Here is a 21,758-nt window from a genome sequence, read left to right on the forward strand (position 1 = left end):
ACCATGTATAATGTGATTATGCTGTATTTGCAGAATTATCAAACACTGTGCGCCATCCTTTCTTGCATCTTGTCTATCAAAAACATTGTTGTCATGGAAACCAGCTTGTATTTAATAAAATTCAAACTCCTCTCCACAGTCGAACCATATTGAGTATAAATAAACTCCAGTCTTTACTTAACTTGTAGACATTGTTTCAATCATGAAGTTATGTTTTGTTATGTCTTGGTTTTGGTTCTAGCTGATAGCCTTCCCATCATATTTTTTGTTTTTTACTTCTGAAATCATGACTATATATTGGGTACAATATAATATGAAAGGATTGACTTCTGTGTGAATTAAATTTTCATATTTAAGCACATTTTATGACTGGGCAACACTGGGCGCTCCTGCTAGTAGCAATATATAAATGGTTATAGATAACAATTTGTTAAGGATCATCCACTTCTTTCGCAAAATGAAATGAGAAGTATCTTGAGGAAGAATCATAGTTCAAGAGGCAAAGAATTCTTGCATGAATTCTCAGTACTGGACATCTTCGGTAAAGCATCTTTTGTTATACATAAGCTTTGTACTAAATTCGATTTTAGGCAAAATCACATTCTTTTACAGGAGCACAAAATCAACTTTGTAATCTAGTGGGGAATGTCCTCTTCTCTTCCTTGCAAAGCCTTTTTCATAGAAGACATGTTGCTAGTGTTTCTTTACTCTATCGTTATTTTCATGGTAGGTGCTCGACTGAGCTTCAATCTCTGCCCCTCCCTCCATCTAATACATGCACAGTAAAAAAACTCATCTAGCTGCAAACAACAGACACGACAGGAAAACAAATGAACTCATATCTAAAGAAATGGCAGAAACACTAGAGGATGACCTCTGATCTGTAGTGCAATGGGGACAAAAATGGATGGTCACATTCAATGCTGCCAAGACTAAGCTTGTTTCCTTCAATAATTACAGGACGCCTTCTCTACCACCAATAGCAATGGTCAATGACTCTTTCTCTGAAAGTACATCCTTTAAACACCTCGGCCTAATGTTCACAGAAAACACAAATTGGAACAATTACATTGAGAGTATTGCCAGGACCGCTGCGAAAAAGGTAGGTTCTCTTTACCGTGCTAAAAAGCTACTAATGCCCGAAAGTATCCTGTGTCTCTATAAGGCGTATGGAGTATTGTTGTCATATTTGGGCTGGTGCATCTGCTACTGGTCTCTCACTCCTAGACAAAATTCAAAAGAGAGTTGCCAATCTGATAGGTCCTGAACTGTCATCTAAGCTTCAGCCTCTGTCCCATCAACGAAATGTTGCATCCCTCTGCCTGTTCTACAAGTACTTTAACGGTGCTTACTCTGACGAACTGCAAGCACTTGTACCCCTCAACATAAATGCCCCTGACAAGCCCGACAAGCAGCTAAATCTCACTTCTTCACAGTAGAGATCCCTAGATGTAAAATAGCCTTCTACTCCAATAGTTTCTTTCCCAGAACCACTAGACTTTGGAATTCCCTTCCAGGTCCCTGCTTCCAACTGTACCAACATGCAGAAGTTCAAGTGTAACGCGAACCAACATCTTGTTGCCCAACTCCCTACATAGTACCCCTGTCGCTTATGTCCCTGATAGTAGACCCCTACATCAAAGTGGCAACGTGCCTTGTTCGGAGTGAAAATCTAATTTAAAAAAAACTATAAAAAAAAAACGTAATCAATAATTTTCCTTCCTACTTCTGTCTGTCTAAAACTAAACAGAACTATCTATAGAACACAGTACCACAGGGCTGCTTTCCAGCTGACTACAAAATGATATTTTTCAAGCCCAATGTTAACAAATTCATGTTCAGTTGTTCTCTTAAATAAAATTCTGCCCAGTTTAAAATCATTGTCACCAATCCACTCAATGTGTCGTCTCATTGTCCACCCGGTAAACTAATTGACCCATATCCTCGAGAGGCCTTTGGGCCTTGATAATGACTCATTAGTACACAAACAAAATTATTGTATTTAAGCTTTCTGCTAACTTTAGTGTTAGGCAAGCCATGTACACAAAGATATTTGAGCCATAAACTAGAACGCCCCCACCCCCCGAACTACACCTCTTAAAGATGCCACTGTAACAATTGCAAAATTAAGAGAAATAAACAATACATATTTGGTTCTTGGTCTTCGGGATCAGGATCAAAGTGTAGTATCTGTTCTGATGCTGGCTGCACTACACTTTTTTTCACTTTTTTTGGTCTCGGTAAAAAATGTATCAGTCATGAAAGAGGAGAAATCATTGTCACCAAATCCACTCAATGCGTCGTCTCAAGAAGGAGAAATCCTTCATGACTGATTTTTTTTATTTTTGTTACTAACCAGAGTGCCCCTTTTTGAGGAGCTGGTTCCCCGCCACATTAAAAACCGACCTTGTGTCTAACTGAACTCTGGCCTCGTGGGGAAGCAAGTAAACGAAAAACAAACAAACAAACAAAAAAAAAACAATACATATTTGTTATCAGCAAACCTGTCCTTAATAAACGTTGTTGCTGTTATAGTTGGTCAAGTTCTTTGTTGTTGTCAAGTGAACAAAAAAATAAATAAATAAATGGCAAGTGATAAGATAAATGGTAAACAAAATAAGTCAAACCAGGTTTACCTGCTTCTTCATGAAAAAAAAAAAAAAAAAAAAAAAATAGAATCGAGGAAGTAAACAAAGAGGAATTTCGCAGCCACTGTAATATCACATTACAGAGAGAGAGAGAGAGAGAGAGAGAGAGAGAGAGAGAAGGGGGGAGAGAGGGAGGGTGAGGGAAGAGAAAAAGTTGTTTTGGTTCATCTCCAATGAAATAAGTAGAGTACCATACCAGAAAACAATTACCTCTCCCTCACACACACACACACACACACACACACACACACACACACACACACACACACACAGAGTGTCCCAAAATGATGTATATACACTTTAAATAATTTAAAACCAAATGTTTGTTTTTCCTATGCAGATTAAACTCATCGATCTTAATGATAGCAGCCAGGCTAACTTTGACCCCTTGGCAGCCAAATTTTCAGCCAAAAACCGATTAAAAAGCTTGTCCTATGTCTGAATACACTTTATGCAAAATTTCAAATGTTTAGACCAAAAATTGTCTGAGTAATTTGTAGAGACCGCAGAGTTTTTTTTTTTTTTTTTTAATTTTGACCCCTTAACATTTATTGTTTTGGGCTGAAATCAAATTAAAATGTTTGATCCATGTTCGAGTAACCTACATGTAAAATATCAAGTGTTTAGACCCAGAATTAGCAGAGGAGTTTGGAAGAGTTTTCACCGGTAAAATCGTTAAACCATGACCCCTTGATAGCCAAATTTCTGTCTGAAAACCGATTAAAAAGATTTTCCCAAATCTCAATACCCCTTATGTCTAATCTCGAGTTTGTAGATTGAAAATTGACAGAGCAGTTTGGTAGGGAAATGTACACACACACACACACACACACACACACACAATTTCACTTTTGTAAATATATAGATATACAGGGTTTCCCCAAAAGATGTATACGCACTCCTAAACTATCTTTGCACTTCAACAGCATTTTCATGCTTCCAGTAGCATTTTAGAATGAATTTTTTTTTATATTTGTTTACAAAATTTTGCCTACCAAACTCCTGTCAGTTTTTGGTCTACAGACATGAAACTTAATATATAGGGTATTCAAACCCATGCGAAACTTTATATTTGGGTTTTAGCTGGGGAAAATCGGTGCAAAAGTCTGAAAATTAAAAAAATGGAATTTGCCAGGTGAAGGTCAAATGACGGCGTTACAAATATGCATGGGTAATTTAATAGCTATTGGTTCAGGTTTTAATTTTTAGCCTTGCAGCAAACATGTCTTCATAGCTCAGGCATTAACGTCAAAGGAAAAAGTAAATCGTAAGCTAAACGTTTTAGTTTCAGTTCTCGGTGGTGGCATAATTACTATATATTGGATCCAATATAATATAAATATGAAATCTGCATTAATCAAAATATCATATTTAAGCATATTTTATGACCAGGCAATGCTGGGCGGCTTGTCATCCACATACAGTACTGTTTCACAGCTCATCAGTGCGGCTAGACAGGCAACTGCCTCAAGCCAGGATTGAAACCCGACCGACCGTACGACAGTCAAGGCTTCTCACCATTACCCTATACAATTGCTGTGTGGATAATGAATAAACAATATTTTGACATCGTCCAAATGCCTCCGCTCGATTTGTTTACACAAAGAACGTTGCTTAATACGCTAATGGCAGTTTGTATATCACTTCCCAATATGCTCAACCCAAGATAGGGAGCATTATATATATATATATATGATGATGATTGCAACGTCTCTTGTCAGACGAGTGCTACTCCCTCAGACATTTAAAATTCATGAGCCCAAATGCCTAAGAGAGTATCTATACAAAGATGATGTTACAGAGTCTTAGCTTTGTACGACAGCTAAGTCTCTCTCTCTCGGTTCAAAATGTTGAGATCCAGCAACAAGCAAGAGCAAGATAGCCAGCAACAAATTAAACTGCAGACAAGCTTAATGCGGGTACTGGTCTCCCGCTTTATGGTTTTTTAAATCAGAGATTTGCTTCTCCTAGAAAGGTTGCCTTCACCACGGCTTACGGGAGCCCTCTCCACCCCAGTATATACATATACACACACACAAATATACAAATATATATATACACACACTAAAATGATCAATGGAAAATATTAGCCCACAATGATAATTTTTGCTTACCTTTTTTTTTATTTACTGTTTTATGCATGTTTTGAAACCCATAAAAGATTTTGTTCGTGCTTTATTTGATGGATACTCTTCAGAGATGATCAAATATTAATTTAAAAAAAAAAAAACTATTCAAAAACTAAACAAAAAAGAAGAAAGGTTAACAAGATGAGACGAATGATAAACTAAAAACATGTACAACTCACTTTAAAGATGACAATCAGAGAACCCCTATTATCTAAAACGATAATTCTAACACCATGTTGAAAGATTCTTCATTCAAAGTGTACTATTTCTCAATGCTTAAATCAGGGGGAGGAAGCTAGTGTCTGTTCTGTTGTCATAAGAATCTTCTCAGACATTATCTCCACCTTGGACACGAATGATTGTGTATATCTACTATAAATTATCACAATCGACCGCTCATTAGCAAACACATTATATATACTAGCAAAAATATGTGACCAGATAGAGCATATTACTCCTAGTATATATAAGTGAAAGTGTGTGTGTGTGTGTGTGTGTCTGTGTACATTTCCCTATGCAATAACTGTCAATTTTCAGTCTACAGGCTCGAAATTTGATATACAAGGTATTGAGATTTGGGAAAATCTTTGTAATCGGTTTTTGGCCAGAAATTTGGCTGTTAAGGGGTCAAAGTTCAACGATTTGACCTTTGAGAACTCTACCAAACTCCTCCGACAATTTTGGGGCTAAACACTTGAAATTTTAGATATATGTTCCTTGGACATGGATCTAACTTAAGAACTTGATTTGAATCTAAAACAATAAATGTTAAGAGGTCATAATAGGGGTCAAAGTTAAAAAAATTGACCGTTATTTTTTTTATTTTTTTTTTTTTTGCTTAACAAACACCTCCAAACACTCGGGCAATGCCGGACTGAAATGCTAGTGTATATATATATATATATATATATATATATATATATATATATATATATATATATATATATATATATATATATTAAACTGTTATTTATCGTTTTAAATACTATTCCAAATTTTTATTACAAACAGACACAAAATCTCCATTATAGTATTTCTTTCATTTTTAATGAAGTTAATAGCTATAGGAGTCAATGATCTTATACAACTTAAATCCACTATTAAAAGGAAGTCGTCAAGCAGATATTCCTATTAAAATGTATTACTTAGGCAAGCATTAACTTAAAAAGTAGAATTTCCAAATATAATTTTGTTTTACAGAAAGAAAAAAAAATAGTTTTGTGACTTTTGTTGACAAAAAGGAGATAAAATGATATGTGACAGATTTGTTTGCTAATTCACCTGTCATGGTTGCTTTTGTTCTAATGCATAGAGTTCAGAATCATATGATGACAGGGACGTCAACGATTGGTTGGTTTAGCCTTGTATTTATTTATCCATATAAAAAGGTGTCACTCAGAAGTCTCCCCTACTTTCATGTGCCTTTCTTTTTTTCACTAGGAAAAAAAAAAAAAAAAAAAAAGAAGCATATAACATAAAAATAAAATGCCCTTCAGTAATCCTAATACTAACTCTAACTTCGGGTGAGACATGATTGAATACATAGATTGAACCTTGAGAAGTACCATCACTATGGGTCAGAATGGACCTGAGAATAATGTTAACTATGCAACGATCTGCACTTTCCAAAGCTCCCAAATTCAAAGATTTCTTTTTTTTAAAACTAAAGAATCACCACTTATCAAGGCCCAAATGCCATTTGAGGATAAAGATTAAGGAGTGTCAGATAGACGGTGAAACAACACCGTGATGATCAGTAATGATGGTGAAAGTTTGATAGAATTTGATTATTTATGAGGATAGTTCAACAAGAATTTGTTTACATTAGACTTAAAAAAAAGACAATGTTGTAGTAAGCCGGGAAGTAGGTCTGCAGTATTGTGTTCCAAAGCTGAATAGTTCTAATAAAGAAACTTTGCACATGGTAGTTTCGTTTAATTTTAAGCAAAAAGAAGGCAATCGGAAAATTATTGACAGCGGTTGTAAGTAAACGAGTTTTGCGACTGTTTTACGAGAGATGGGAGGGGTTCGGGTTCACAGAGTCAAGCTAAGATGACCGGAGCCTCACCACTAGATGTAGTTTTGTGTCATAATCAGGACAGTTGAAGGATAGCTAGATGATAGGGGTTGAGAAATAGGGTAGGCAGGGGGAAAATATAGCAGTGGACTGGCAGAGTGAGAGAATAGCATTTAAACTTCCTTGGGCACTCAAGGGTACCCGAGGCAGTTTAAGTGTCATATCACAGGACAAATTCTACTTAATCTATAGATGAAGCCCTGACAGGTACTACCACTCCTCTGGGTAAGAGTAGTCCCCCAAAGTAATTGTGAGCTGTCAAATTAGAACCTTGCCATTAGATGCATGCCAAGGCCAAATCAGTATTGTTGCTCAGTATTTGAACAGGATCAAAAATAAAAATAAATAAATAAATAATAAAATAAAAGGCCTCTCCAAAGTTTTCGAACGGGGGGGGGGGGAGTATTGCTAACTTCTTAGAGCTACGCAGGCCAAAATAAAAAAAATAAATGACTGTTTTGCTTATGAGCTTTACTTTTTAGTGAAACTGGTTCTCCAAATCCTCATTTTTTTTTTAAAATCATTTCCTGAACAAAAAGAAAAAACCCCACACTATTTTTATACATTTTCATATTTAAAATTTTTAATTTTTTCCTGCATATTTTCACGTTTTTCCATAAGAGCTCCACGGGCCGGTGTAAAGATTTTTGCAGGCCGGATCTGATTTGTGGGCTGTAGTTTTGAGACCCCTGAGTTAATAGATTCTAGAATGTCCGACCAGCTTAGTTTCTCCTGTCACATCATCACAATAATGCATCCCTGTGCTTGTTTTACGCTTACTTCCATGGAATGTGCTCCGATGAACTTACTGCACTTTTCCTTTTCCTCAACAAAAATAACTTCTGACCCACTCGACTAACAGCAAAATCATACCCATTCAGTGTAAAGACGAAAGGTGATGGTAGTCAAGTGATTAATAACTAGTGATGAGACGATTCCAATTATTTTCCCCGATTCTGATACAATTACCGATTCCTTACTAAATTCCCAATTCCAATGCAATTACCGATTCCTTACTAAATTCCCAATTCCAATGCAATTACCGATTCCTTACTAAATTCCCAATTCCAATGCAATTACCGATTCCTTCCTAACTTCCCAATTCCAATTACCGATCCCTTACTAAATTCTCAATTCTAATTACCGATTCCTTACTAAATTCCCAATTCCAATGCAATTACAGATTCCGATTCCTTATAAACTCTAAATATTTAACTATGAAGTAGTTATTTTTCCACAATTATAAAAAAAAACACATGTTAAATGTGCAGATATTTTCATAGGCGTAAAAAATACACTTCAGTTATATTATTAGTTAAAAATACACTTCAGTTATATTATTAGTTAAAAATACACTTTAGTTATATTATTAGTTAAAAATACACTTCCGTTAGTTAAAAAAAAATCAATAAATATTTATCATTTAATTATTACTATCAGCAATGGAAGATTTTGCTTTCAACAGAATTAAATTAAAATTTTTTTTAAAGAATCGTTTATTGACATCAGAAAGTAGGTACTAATTTTTCCGATTCCGATACCCCTAAAAGTTCCGATTTTTCCGATTCCCGATTAATTGTCCCAACACTATTAACAACACAGACGAACGACCTGGGTGTTCCAAGTTCGAATCCAATTTGTTTCCACAAAATCACTTTTACTTAGGATGTTAGCAATCTCCCGTAAATATCCAATGTCTTTTTAGAAGGAATTCTGACTATAAAATATCGGGGAACCAATGTCAGCATTCAGCAATAGAATCTTCGAATTCATATGATGAGAAGGAGGAGGAGTAGTAGTAGTAGGAGGAGGAGGAGGAGGAGGAGGGGTGTAAAGGTCTCTAACCCTTATCCTTGAGTGGCCTCTGGGCCTTGATAATGTGGTGATGCCTTTGTAAAAAAAAAAAAAAAAAAAAAAAAAAAGATGGTGAAAAAAAATGTTTCTATTCTAATAGCTTCTTTTCTCGGTCGGTCCACTTGTCTTTGTAACAGAGTCTCTGCTCCCTTGTCTGCAACAAAGTGCATAAATTTAAATTTAATGTTGCTTTGTTGCTGTCGAACTCCTAACCCAAGATGCCCCCCTACAAATATGGCCGCTATCACAGTAATCTCCCCTTTCAGTGGCAATATGTCTTGTTTAGGACGGACAACAAAAAAAACAAAACAAAAAAAAAAAACAAAAAAAACAAACAAACAAAAAAGTAAATAAAGAATAATGATTGAACAGTGAGCAGCACATAAGATTTTTCTAAACAATCATAACAAAATTTCATATCGTAAACTTACCTTTCTTAAATCTTGGGATTACTTTTAAAACTTTTTGTATAAATTAGAATTCCTGTGGGGGGATAAAACTCAAAACTCCATACATTAATAGTAAAAAAAAAACAAAAAAAAAACTCTGCTATATTACTGTTCCGCAGACATCGTTTAGTAAATATCTAAATAAAATTGAAAGCAAATACTGGACTTATGCTCTGTTGCTCCGATACTCCAGTACATACCCAGGCAATCTCGCTAAAACGAGTTAACATTGCGCGCACGCGCACGCACACCAATATGATTAACCTTGTTTTCTTTCATTCAAAAACGACAGCTTATTATTATTATTATTATTATTATTATTATTATTATTATTATTGGTCATAACTTAAGAGTACAAGGCTTAAAACAGCAGCTTACATAAAACCCGCATGCACACAATATTTTTTTTTTCTTTCTTTCTTTCTTTCTTTCATTTATTTTTTTTAGTTTGCGCAGGCTCAGGCATTGTGGGGAGCATTTGTTTTTCTTTCTAAATTCATCATCGCCCCCCCCCCCTACTTCATGCAGTCTCCATAACAAAAAGTTTACAAACATGAAACATTCTAATAAAAGCTAGTTTCTTTTTACTCGGCAAACTAGGAATGTTGTTTACGAATTTGGAAGAGGGGGGGGGGCTTATTTAGATCGGCACTCATGGCACAGAGATGTCTGTATGATGTACGAACACGTCACGGGACAAAGGTGAAAATTTTCAAAAAATCATGTAATTTTGATCAAGTAGGTTTTGTTTTTGTTTTTTATTAAAAAAAAAAAAAAAAAAAATCAAATTTTACTCTTTTTCGATAAGGGTGAAAAAAAAAAAAAAATCAACGAATCGGTAGACAAGGGCAGACAACCCTAAAGCACGTGGAAACTGTCAAAATAATCACTGATTATTTTCTTTAGAGAGACGTGGCCTCATCTGTCACTTATCGGTACCAAAAAAGCAAATAAATAAATAAAATAACGGCAAATTTGTTTTTCGTAAAAAAAATAAAAATTAAAATAAAATAATTTGATCAATTTTTGGGAATATTCCATACGTACAATATTGAAGTTTTTCTTCGTTTTCGTTTATCGCTCTGAATAATCAACGAAAAAAAAAAAAAAAAAAAATGGTACCCGTAAAAATGACAAAAAAAAAAAAAAAAAAAAAAAAAATAGCACGGAGAAAAGATATAGATGAAAATCTCACGGCTTTGTAAAAACATTGCATTCCAATGGAAAATTTTAAGTCTGTCAAATTAAAAAGAAATTTTATCTATATTTAAAAGTAGATGAAGACATTCAGCTATTTCCCCCCCCCCGCTCCTCCCTCTCTCAAAATGATATTCTACTTTTTTTTCTAAGGTGATTATGTGTGAACACCTCACTCCCCAAAATATTTTAGAATTTAAAGAACATGGCCTCTATAGTATCTGATTTGACTGAATGGTTAATTGTTGGTATAGACCGCTTCATAGCCTCCAAGAAATTCCAGCAAAAGGCCAACAACCAGTTGTGATTCACCCCAGAATGTGCCAATGCCATTGCGCACAGAAATCACTATTTCCATTGCTTCAAATGTAATAGGTATTTTGAAACTAATGTCACCTTTAAGACTACCAGTGACCATCGTAAAAGAGTAATAAAGAATGCAAGAGATTCGTATGCTTTGCTTAGTCTGTCAAGTTTAAAGACGAGCAGCGGCTTGGTCCCCACCAATTTTGGCAAATAACAAACAGGATCCTAAACAGAAGCATACCCTCTATCCTTAACATCATCAATGGACCGGAGATAATTTCATCAGCATCTGACAAAGCAAAGCTATTTGCCAAGAACTTTGCAGCAAATTCTACCCTTTGCGATCAAAGCTGCCTACTCCCTGTATTTCGGCCTGTGACAGAAAACACTATGCGATATACAAACATCTGTACATGATATTGCCAAGCTTATCAAAAAGTTTGATTCCAGTAAAGCAACTGGTTTCAATGGCATTCCAGTCATAATGCTTAAAAAGCTTCAACCAGAACTAGCTCTCATACTTCTAAAGCTGTTTAAATGTTGTTTTAAGGAGAAATGTTTCCCAACACTCTGAAAAACTTCATCAGTCTGCCCCGTATTTAAAAATTCCAGAGATTGGTCATCTCCCTCTCAGTACAGATCAACCAGTAACCTGTGCATCATGAGTAAATTGCAGAAATCTGATAAACAGAAGTGGTCAACCATCTAAGCAAAAATAACCTGTTCAGTGACATGCAATATCGTTTCCGTTCTGCGAGATCTACAGCAGATGTACTAATTGTTATATCAAATAGGATTAGTGAATCTCTCGACAGGGGGTTAATTTCTAGAGCAATAGTTCTTGACATATAAGAGTTTTTTTGTTAGAGTATGGCATAAAGATCAACTTCACAAGACCGCCAGCTATGGAATAGCTGGAAATGTCCTCTCAATTATTAAATCCTTTCTCTTTGATAGGCTAATATGAGAAGCCGTTGATGAGCAGAAATTAGAAACTCATAATATTAATGCTGGCGTCCTTCAAGGTTCCATCCTGGGCCCAAATCTCTTCCAGATCTTCATCAATAATCTTTCAAATCACATTCTTAGATTATTCGTAGACACTTATGCTGACGACACCACAGTCTATGGCAACACTTCAAAGGTCAGCAATGAACAAAATCTTTCTGATTCTCTCTTCCCTGATCTTGAGAACGTGGTGCAATGGAGAAAAAGGTGTCTGGTTAATTTTAATGCATCGAAAACAAAGCTTCTCTCCTTTCACTTACACTTTTTGTCAAAATTTCACAAAAAAAAGAAAAGAAAAAGAAAAACAAAAGTATCTAAATTTTCAATAGAGGCTTTCACCGTATTTTGGCGTAAAACTAAAACTAAATAAAGCCCACATTACTCACCCATACGCCTAGTAGTTGTATTCAAACATTCATAATGATAGGCTAATGAGTTTAGGAGTTAATCCTGTACATGCAAATAAATAAAATACCTAACTTTATGTAAATAGAGATAGTTGAAAGTTGACACGAAATTCATTCTGCATATTCAGTTGATGAAAGCGGGGTGGAGTTTGTCTAAGGAAGATGGAGGAGCACAAATCAGGTTGTTGTGGGGTTACAAAGCCACCCCCACCCCGCCCACAACAACCGATTTTTATTTAAATTATAGCCGAATGTCCTTTCATAATAATCTCTTCTTTTTTATATTAAAATGTGTTTAAACCGTTTAGGAAATCATGATTTTTTTTTTTTCCATAGCGGAATGAAGTTCGAAAAAAAAAAAATAAATAAAATGACAAATTCTGATACGAGGATGAGAGGAGGGGTTGGCCTGTTGCTCCTCCTGATCACCTACTTTCAGAAAGTTCTAAACTTTTTTAGGCCGATCTCCCCCCCCCCCCAAATTAAAAAAAGAAAGTGCACCTCACGTTCCAACAGATCGGTTATTAGCTTTTAAAGTGATGCAATAAATAATAATAAAGTAAATAAATGTTACTAAAATAATAACAATAATAACAGTTTAAGATATGAGAGAGAGAGAGAGAGAGAGAGAGAGAGAGAGAGAGAGAGAGAGAGAGAGAGAGAGAGAGAAAAATAACACGTGTGGTTACAATGGTCCCACTCTTTGGAGCTTCTCATAAACTACTAGTGTCAGCTGTCAAACCTTAGAATTTCGCCCAGCAAACACCTAAAACACTTGTGTTAATTTACAGTTCATAGACATCCCATAAAGTTAAACATATACACCTTTTAGTTAAGTGGTAGAAACACCTGTTTGTCTTCCCTACAACTGAAGAGATCATTTACTTGGCATTTTGGTCAAGATCAAAGTGTAGTATGCGGCACTTCCATTTCTCGTTCTCTTTCAGTGGAGGAGAAATCCTTCACGGCTGAGACAATTTTCATTTTTGTACCTTTTTCTGCACGTTAAAAACCGACCTTGGTGTCTAACTCTGCTCCGTGGGGAGGCATTGTAAATAGGTACAACTGAAGAGGTGGTAAAATTCCACCCTGGTCCTTTTTTCACATGTTTGAATTGCCCAAACAATGAAGATAGCACTCACTGCAATAAATATATATATGCATAATGATTCTCTTTCTCACACACACAAACACACACCATTAGACAAAATAGAATACCTGCCTCAGAATAGATAAATTACCCCCTTAGAACAGAAAAGTTTCCACACAAATTTTATGTCCCCTTTAAAGTCAGGAGAAAACACTCGCCTAGCTACAACCACTATCAACAATTACCCCTACTATCTATCTGTGCCTAAATCTGAACACAGATTTCATGGACAAAGCTTTTTTTCTTCTGGAACTGCCCGCCTGTGCAATTGCAACAATGCAACACTGTTCCAGTGTTCCACTTGTCTGCTTCTCGACCGACTATAATATGGTAACCTTCAAGTCCAATGTAAACAAGTTCTTGTTGAGCGGTCCCCTTAAATAATCCAACCCTACGCAATCTACACTATTAACGATTACTACACTACCATCTTACATTCATTAACCCTTATCCTCGAGTGGCCTTCGGACTTTTTATAAATGGTAACTATCTTGTAAAAAAAAAAAAGTCATTAAACCTCATGTTTAGAATACTCCTAATTTTGATTTTAGAAAATGTTTAAAATTTAAGGGGTCTTGAAATTCAGGGAATCTTGCTTAATCGGCGTATAATGAGTGTTGAGTAAGAATTAAATTCAACGCAAATCTAAAATATTTCAATTTTCAAATGTGAAATTGTGACTATTAAAAATTTTGGTACTTCTACAGTTTATCGCCGAAAATTGAGACGCCATTTTTTTCGAGCACCTGTCGTCAAAATCAGAGGGAGAAATCAGTATTTTAAACTATGACCGAAGCATGAAATAAAAAATTTTTTTTAAATAAATTAAACTAGATAATGATTACTTCCGGGAAGAACTAATAACTACGTGCCCCAAAGTAGTATAAATACCCTCAACCTCCCCATGTTAAGAACGGCTTTCGAGGTTTGGGGTATTTATACTACTCTCTGGGGAACGTAATTATCAGTTCTTTCCGGAAGTAATCATTATCTATTTTTTTATATTTTTATTTCATGCTTTAGTCATAGTTTAAAATACAGATTTCTCCCTCTGCTTTTAACGACAGGTGTGCGAAAAAAAAAAAAAATGGCCGAATCCGGTAAATTAGGAAAAAAAAAAAAAAAAAAAAAGCTTCTACGCCTCGACCTCTTTACGCTTTGGTTTGCTTTTTTTTTTCCTTTTTTTTTTTTTTAATCCAAAAAATGTTGTTTTTGACTTCTCCGAACATGATTGAGTTTCTCAAAAAAAAAAAAAACCCCAAAAAAAAACATTAACGTTTAGTGCATTTTTTTTTGTTTTGTTTTGTTTAATCTGGTAGCACCACCAGCACCAGACCAAAATAATAGGTCGCAAGTGAAAAAAAGTTTTTTTTTTTTAGTGGAAGCAGAGAAGAAGCTTAACAGAAATATTTCAGCCACCATTTAGAAATTTCTTCATGAAATCATAGTCGAATAAACTGATATAGTGGTTTTGACACAACGGGTCACGGGTAGTCTCATAATCTAGTGTGCGTGTTTCGTCTTTAATGACACTTACACGCTTAAATGTTTGGCTAAACGTGAAGATAACGTTCTTACGAGCTCTTCTCCGGTCTTTTTACTCGGAGATATCCTACCAGACACTGCCTAGGCCTCTATGTTTCGAAGAGAAGAAATAAGTTTATTGTATGTCGTCCGAGACGCCCTCACTGGGGAATGCTAATGAATTCGAACAGTTATTTTTATACTCGCATGAAATACCCAAAACCACACTCCATATATTTATAGCTTTTCAATGCTTAGAAACAGTGAAAAATCGCATTTTTATTTTTTTTATTAATTTCTCCACCTCTCTCCCTCCCCCCGCTCTCTCTCTCTCTCTCTCTCTCTCTCTCTCTCTCTCTCTCTCTCTCTCTCTCTCTCTCTCTCTCTCTATCTCATTTCGGATATAATAATGACGTATGTAAATGGTGGGTAGTATCGCTCAGTCTCACGTTCGTAAAGAAAGAAAACGTATATATACAGTGAGAGAGGCAGACTTGGAGAAACGTTAAAAATATCGACATAGAAATGGCCTGGAATCTAGGCTAATGTTATGCAGGCGTGCAATAGTACATCCATGACAATGAAAGTGGTCTTAAAAAGGAAAACTTTCAAATCATATCGTCGTCATCCTCATGGACTTGATGCGACAAATTGTTAAGTGGGGGTGGGGAGCACGGTTGGAAAAAAAATAAAAATAAAAAATAATAATTATTATTATAATAATAATTATAAATAATAATAATTTTTTCGTTAGCTTCATAGGAAAAAAATCATTTGGCCCCATAAACTTTGAATTCTAATCGAACATTATTTTGAAATCGATAGTTTGAAGGATTCAAAATCACTTTTGAAAAATGTGAAATTGTGGTGACCGAGATGATTCTGATTAAGAGTAGACATTTTTTTTTTTATTATTTGTAACCAAGGATGACCAACGACATCCACACCCACCCATACTTTTTGACGACCTTGTGCCTAATGTGTCGTGATTGAGAAACATGAAGTATGGTATCAAAACAGATAGTAGTACCTGTTCTGATATCATACTTCATGTTTCCTGAACTCAGTCGACGAAGGAGAAATCCTAGAATGAGGTAATTTTAATTTCAATTCTTCTGAGGGAGCTAGATATTAAAATCAGATCTTTGTCTTAATTCTGCCATCGTGGAGAGGCAAGCAAATATGAGGACAGCTGAGAAAGTATCGTGGCGAATAACTTTAAAATCTTTTATTTAAACAACAGAGTATGCTCAAAACGGTGTTTACTCCGAAAATAATATTTCGAAGTCTACAATTAAAGTTTGGAGTCGAGTATTTTTGTACTCCAGATTAAAGATAATTTTTGACGGCGCCACTATTCTACCAATAATCCGCAATTCGGACTATTTACTTCGCTACTTAAAAAAGTAAAGATGCTTAAGTTTAAAGTAAATAAATATTTCGTAATTTTATAGAATACATATTTAGTTTAACTCTCACTGTAAGAACTGTGACACCAAGGTTGGAAAGTGGTATTGAGAAGTCAGCGCCCCCGAGGAGAGGGCACTCTAACCTGCAAAAAGTGCCTGGGTATTCCAGTCGACATTCCCCGGTAAGGGCGCCTCATGCGATCAGCAATAAGCTAACCCCTTCTCAAAGAGAGAAAGAAAAGTTAGGGAGGGTGAACCTGAACCTCCTAGAACTGCACAGAACCTGTATTACACTGCAATCAGCAGGGACCAGGTCATTACAGGAATGGTCAAATCTGTTGATTTCAGGGGCAGAGTCTTAAAAAAAATATATGGGGGCTTCCATTATTCCCCCTCTCTCTCACTGAGTCTGAGTGTTTATCCTCACCACCCAAAAAACAATCCCTCACTTAATTCTGTCACCTAAGAAAAAACAGTTTAGAGTCTTGCTTTTTCTTTTCTCCAATTTTCTTATCAGTTTGTTCAAACTGAGAATGGAGCATCCTACTGGATGCCAAACATTCACCTGCTAACTCGTACATTCCAGCCGAGAGCTCTTTTTAAGATTCTAACCGTCCCTTTATGGAATTGTTTGAATCTCTCTTGCATATGGTTCGCCGGGTATATTTGCCAGGTAGTTTTTGGAATACATTTTCATGGGTCCAGTTACTGAAATGTCCCAGAATCCAGATTTACAGACGAGAGTGATCTATAAAAATATCCATTTTTAAAAGTATTTATTTACAAATTTATACTCCTATGATTATTTTTTGTTTGTGTATTCATATTCGTACTAAACCCCGCCCTCTTTTTTTTTTTCTATTTATTTAAAAAGAAAATACAACTTTGTTATTGTGGAATTGCATTCATCTGCAAAAGATCTAGCTAGAGTGACTGTCGTTTAATTGTTATCGACTTCCATTTTTTTGTAATAAATAATTTTACCAAGAATTCTTCATAAGTTTTGGTTTCGGTTTCGATTAAAGCTGATGACACTTAAGTCGTCTAATTTTTTTATAAATACTTTTATCAAGAAGTTTTGGTTTCGGAACTCAAATTTTCGATTCAAGCTGATGTACCCAAGTCATATGGATATATATTTTTTTATTTTTGAAATCACAACTTTAAAAATCGATAGAACATTAACTCTATAATAATATATATAATCTGCAAGAATTAAAATATATTTAAGCGTACTTTACGATCAGGCTAGCTTAGATAAATACTTTTGCAGTTTTAACCAAGATCAAAGTGTAGTATCTGTTCTTCAGATGCGGCACTTCCATTTCTCGTTCTCTTTCAGTGGGGGAGAAATCCTTCACGACTGAGACAATTTTTATTTTTGTACCTTTTCTCCACGTTAAAAAACGACTCTGGTGTCTAACTCTGTCCCGTGGGGAGGCATTGTAAATAGGTACAATAATATCAGAGCGCCTCCATTTACGCTGAACATCTACAGAATGCCTACATCAATATAGTCCCCTGTGGAATTTCCAGAGGCCCCGCTAATATAATAATAAATACGAAATCTGCATTAATCAAAATATCATATTTAAGCGTATTTTAGAACCGGGCAATGCAAGGCGGCCTGCTAGTACTAGATAAAATCATTTTAAATACAATTTCATCTTTTTAACTAGAAGTAAAATTGCTTCCTATTTTTTTTTTATTTTTAGTTAAATAGATTGCGGCTCAGTTGACAAATTAGTCGAAAGTAGGAATGAAGGAGTTATTGCCGACCGAAGGAAAATGTGACACAAGGTCGGGAGGTGGGGAAAGTGAAGCTAGCGCCCGTAAATGAGGAGCACTCTGGTCATTTAAAAATTGTCTAGCCAGCTTCGTCGTCATTCCCAAGTAGAGGCGTCTCAGTCAATAAGCAATAAACTTACTCCACCAGAAAGATGGGAGGCAACAACATGGGAACGTGAACCTCTTAGGACTACCCAGAACCTTACCTCAGCCCGACAGATGCAAGGTCATCTTAATAATCACAAATGATCAAGACTGTAGAGGACGTATTCTCGACTGATCTGAATATAACTAACTCCAGCAGTCCAGCATGAATGGATAATATTAATGGTGCTTGTCCAGAATTTGATAAATAAAACGCGCGCACGCACGCACACACACACACAATTATGGATATAATCTCCCCTACGTCATTTTGGAAGGCACTCAAAAGAGACTGTGCCAAATATGAACAGATACTACACTTTGATTCGAGTAGATATTCCATGGAAATTCCAGTGAAAAAAGCTCGTTATTATTTAGGTTGACACTACATAGCAAAAGAAAAAAAAATCACTATCTTCGGGTTCGTTTTAAACAACTCCCGTAAAAAAAAAAAACATAGTGTCACCCTTTCTGGCTTCATTCCTTACAGATTAGCAATTGTGACACTTGTAAGCATCTCCGGCAAATTTAGAAAGCCGTTCTTAATATGAAGAGGAAGGAGGTTGTTAACTTTTGAAGGCAATTTGCTGAGTGTACAAGTGCCGCAATTTTTATTTTTGCCCGAATCCAGAGTGCCTCTTTCAGGGAGTTGGATTTTCCCCACATTAAAACCGACGTTGTATCTAACTCTGTCTGTCCTCGAGGGTGAGAGTGGCGAGCAAAAAACCACATGACAGAATAAAAGCGGTTAAATGAGGAAAAGGAGGGGAAGGACTAAGAATAGTGTTACTGGCACCTGACGATACCGACACATGGCAAACTCGAAAGTAGTGAGGAAGGAGGGGAAGGGGGGGATTAGAAACAGATTACCGGCGACTTTCGCTTTTTTTTCCTTTTCTTTTTAATAAAATTTCATTTTAATCATTAGTATTAAAAATATTCGATATATATATAAATTAAAAAAGCACGTGACTCTTACTTCGCATGAATCCAAGAAAAAAACAAATATGCATATATCACGTGATACAAAAACCTTTGTGGTCATGGAGAGAAATTTGTTGCTGTTTATATTTGTTAGTAGATTAAAAAAGAAAGAAAAAAAGATATTATGCTCAGTATTATGTTCCAAATAAAATTACCCCCTCCCCCCATTCATATGGTGTAAAAAATAATTCCCTATGTTTTATATACTAGATTCCTTTAAAAACAAAAAAACACGGTCATTGGTGAAAAGTAGCGATAATCCCCTCCTCTCCCCTTGATTCACGTGACATACTCATTTTTTTTTTCTTGTATTTTCAGAAAACAAAGTTAACTTTGTTTTCTGAAAATATTTTTGTTTGTTTTTCCCCCACAAAAAAGCAAAACTAATTAATCTTTATTTAAAAATTAAATAAAAAATAAATAAGTATATATATTTTTTTTAAATTTGAAATATGCTTTTTGACATTTTTATTTGAATCGAGCATTAAAAAAACAAAATTTGACAATGAAACGAAAACGTGGTTTGGTTAAAAACAAATAAGATCTTATCAAAGGCGAGATAAGTTATTTTTCTACAGAGCTGGATAAGTTTTAGCGGTCTAAATTATTTTGAAGCGTTTACTTGGTTAAAAAAAACAAGTGGCATCGAGTGCTCTATACTAGAACAAGAAAAATGACCGACATGAGAGGATTAGGGTCAGATCTTTAGTGTCTCGATAATCTCTCCAAAATAGAACATTAAACAAAATACTGGTAGAAAACCACCTAATAAATTTCATGGCAAATGCCTATAAGATCTAATGGTAATTACGGGCCTTTTGAGAAAGAATACTAAAATTTGGTTAAATTAATTCAAATTTACGTTCTAAGTGGCTCTTTTAACAAGAAAATGTCTAAAAAAAATAATGCGATTAGTTTGACTGGGCAAAATAATATACTGTATTATTTTACCGTTTATTTTTTTATTTTTTGTTTTTTTTGCAAATATTAATGTTTTCTCATTTTTGCAGTAATAAATAATAAAAATCAAACAATGTTTCTTAAAAGATGGAATTGGAATACATTACAAATTATAGTTTTTTTTATTTTACAAATATTATTTGCGAAAATAAAGATGAAAATAAATTGCATACTTTGCAAAATAAAAAAAAATTCACAAAAATCAAATAGGACAAAATAATACGACTTCTTGCCGTCATTGCTTGTAAAGTGGGACAAAACTAATCGCAAAAAAATTCGTGACAGCCATTTTAAAGCTAAAGGTTTCAATATAATCAGGACTTAATTCATACGTAAATTTTGAAGAAAGGTAAATAAATAAAAGATAAAAAAATAATTCAATTTCAATAAAACTGACTACAATAGTAAATGCATAAAAATCCTAGACCAGAGTTCATTGAACTCAATGAACTGGCAGTCACTTGACGCTGGTTGTGGGTTTCCTGTTTTCTTTCATTATTTCATTAGAGAAGTCTTAATAAAAATGCATCAATGTGATGATGACTATTTTACAGCAATAACTGCGAGGAGAACCAAAAAGTGAACAACGATGAATTGCAAAATGTATTTTAAAAGAAAGAATAAAACAAACACACACACACTGAATCTTGTGCAGTTTTCTATTAACAAAATAAAAGTCACCAATTTAATTTTTACATAAAAAATAAATATATACAGAAAACAGTGTTTAAGAGTATTCATTCATTCAGCTAATAATTTAAGGCGCACGTGTCCGGAGCAAATGCATTAACATTATTGCAACGTCACTTTCCCATACAACAAAGCGAAGGCTGCTTCTCCCTCCTCTGACTTCGCTCTTCGCTCTTTTCATTATAGAAAACAGAAAGACCATTTTAGGTAAAGAATGGAACGTTTTCCTGACTGAATACGTGTCGCTTTAGAACTTCTAGTAATTCCGATAGGCGGAACTAGAATTGAGAATATTCCCAGACACCAAATACAGTAGTGCTTATTTCGATATGCATGTTAATATTACCACCTGTATTTTCTGCTATTCGGAATAATAATGTAATAAAGAATATGATAAGGTGCTAATGATAGGGAAAAACAAAAGTATGGAAGGCAGAGAGCGTCACAATCACAAATAATATGGCAAACAAGAATGGAAATGTTATATTTCCAAATCAGTTATTTCCTCAAAATTTAAAGGGGAAATGTGGAATTGATAGTAATTAAATTTGGTTGAGAATAAATTGATTATTTTTTTTTTATATATATATATATATATATATATATATATATATATATACTAGCATGGGTGACCGGCGTTGCCTGGGTGTTTGGAGGTGTATGCTGAGCAAAAAAAAAAAAAAAAAAAAAAAAAAACGGTCAATTTTTTTTTAACTTTGACCCCTATTATGAACCCTTAACATTTATGGTTTTGGGCCCAAATCAAGTTATTAATTTAGATCCATGTCCAAGGAACCTATATCTAAAATTTCAAGTGTTTAGACTCAAAACTGTCAGAGGAGTTTGGTAGAGTTCTCAAAGGTCAAATCGTTGAACTTTAACCCCTTATCAGCCAAATGTCTGGCCGAAAGCCGATCACATAGATTTTACCAAATCTCAGTATCCTGTATATCAAATTTAGAGTCTGTAGACTAACAATTCACAGAGTTATTACGTAGCGAAATGTACACAGACAGACACACAAACACGTTCAC

General features: G+C 34.9%; 1 protein-coding gene across 5 annotated transcripts in view; it reads right to left on the minus strand.

Moving 5' to 3' along the window:
- The window catches only part of LOC145293253 (uncharacterized), a 132,459-nt gene that overhangs the window by 49,366 nt on the left and 61,335 nt on the right, over positions 1-21,758 (minus strand). The window contains exon 1 of one of the 5 annotated variants that reach the window (XM_080139830.1): positions 9,140-9,430. The exons of 3 other annotated variants lie outside the window; for them this stretch is intronic. The gene's annotated coding sequence lies outside the window, so the exon portion shown is untranslated. Of the gene's footprint in view, positions 1-2,504; positions 2,530-9,139; positions 9,431-21,758 lie in introns of those variants that run through there. One more of the 5 variants, XM_080139829.1, reaches the window with a different exon arrangement.

The sequence above is a fragment of the Euprymna scolopes genome, chromosome 14, assembly GCF_053919585.1.
Source record: "Euprymna scolopes isolate OS-2025 chromosome 14, ASM5391958v1, whole genome shotgun sequence".
NCBI lineage: Eukaryota > Metazoa > Mollusca > Cephalopoda > Sepiida > Sepiolidae > Euprymna > Euprymna scolopes.